Source organism: Mustela putorius, unplaced genomic scaffold, assembly GCF_011764305.1.
Source record: "Mustela putorius furo isolate JIRA1106 unplaced genomic scaffold, ASM1176430v1.1 tig00003901_pilon_pilon_pilon, whole genome shotgun sequence".
Lineage (NCBI taxonomy): Eukaryota > Metazoa > Chordata > Mammalia > Carnivora > Mustelidae > Mustela > Mustela putorius.
The window spans coordinates 13,181,637-13,183,270 of NW_025422049.1; the positions used below are offsets into that span (position 1 = coordinate 13,181,637).

Genomic DNA, 1,634 nt, shown 5'->3' on the forward strand with positions numbered 1-1,634 from the left:
TTATTCTCTAATATCATACCAACATTCTCTTCTTCTTTGTACTAAAACATTTATAAGGTCTATTTACAGAAGACATTTGTTTGTATAGTTTACTAAAGTTTTGAGCAGGTAGAAGAATTTTACATTTCAAGAATACCAAGAAATTAAAATTAATTATTTGTGTTCTTAAGCCTTTTGGCCATCCTGATACTGAACATTTCTAGCCACTTATTTATTCATAGTTCAAATCCATAATTTCAATTATCTCTCTCTTCTTTCTCCTCATGACTAAGAAATCTATTCATTTTTTAAGCAGAGAAGTTAATTATTTCTTACTGTCTTTTTCTAAATCATGGTTTTAGGACCTTATCTTCCATAGCTAAATAAGTAGTTCAGGCTCTATGTTCCTCCCTGTCCAACAGACAGCTGTATCTTCTTGTGCAATGCCAGCTGCATGTCTGAGACTCAATGGTGAAAGTCAGAGTAAATGGATTTGGCCATATGGGGCACCTGGTCACAAGGACTGCTTTTAACTCTGACAGAGTGGATACTGTTATTGCCAATGACCTCAAGTATATGGTCTACATATTATTGTATGATTCTAGCATGGCAAGTTCAGTGGCAAAGTCAAGGCTGAGAATGGGAGACTTGCCATCAGTGAAAAACCCATATCTATTTTCTAGGAGCAAGATCCTGCCAACATCAAATGGGGGTAATGCTGGTTCTGAATATGTTGCAGAATCCGCTGTTGTCTTCACTACCTTGGAGAAGGCTGGGGGGTTTACTTGAAGAGTGGAGCCAAAGGCTCATCATCTCTGTTCCTTCTGCTGATGTCCTGTGGTTGTGATGGGTATGAGCCATGAGAAGAATGAGAACTCCAAGACTGACTATAATGCTTCTTGTACTGCCATCACCTGTTTTCCCCGACCCAGCCAAGGTCATCCATGACCACTATAGCATTGTGGAGGTACTGATGACCACAGTCCATGCCATCACTACCATCCAAAATACTGTGGATGACTCCTCTGGGAAGCTGTGGCATGATGATCAAAGGGATGCCCAGAACATCTCCCCTCCTTCTACTGACACTACTAAGCTGTCGGCAAGGTTATCCCCAAGTTGAATGGGAAGCTCACTGGCATGGCCTTCTGTGTCCCAACCCCCAATGTGTCAAACAGGAATCTGACCTGTTGCCTAGAGAAAGCTTCCAAATACAGTGACATTAAGAAGGTGGTGAAACAGATATCAGAGGGTTCCCTAAAGGGAGGACGAGACTGAGGACGAGACTGTTTTCTGCAACTTTAACAGGGACGCCCACTCTCCCACCTCTGATTCTGGAGCAGCATTGCCCTCAACAACCACCTTTTTTAGCTTATTTCCTAGAATGACAATAAATTTGGCTATGGCAATAAGTAGAATTTATGACCCACATAGCCTCTAAAAAGTAAGAGCTCCCTGGACCACCAGCCCCAGTGAGAGCACAAGAGAGGCCTTCAGGTGCTCAGGAGTCCTTGACTCAACTCAATCTCCCCAACACACTGAGAATTTCCTGACTTCTACAGTTTCCACCCCAGAACCACAAAGAGGAAGGACTTAGGGAGCCCTACTTTTTCATGTACCATCAATAAAGTATAATATACTCAGCCTCAATAGTT

The 1,634-nt window shown here is 42.2% G+C and overlaps 1 pseudogene; it reads left to right on the top strand.

The window, feature by feature from the left end:
- The first annotated feature begins 447 nt into the window (after positions 1-447).
- Positions 448-1,395, top strand: LOC101670337 (annotated as a pseudogene).
- Positions 1,396-1,634: the final 239 nt, after the last annotated feature.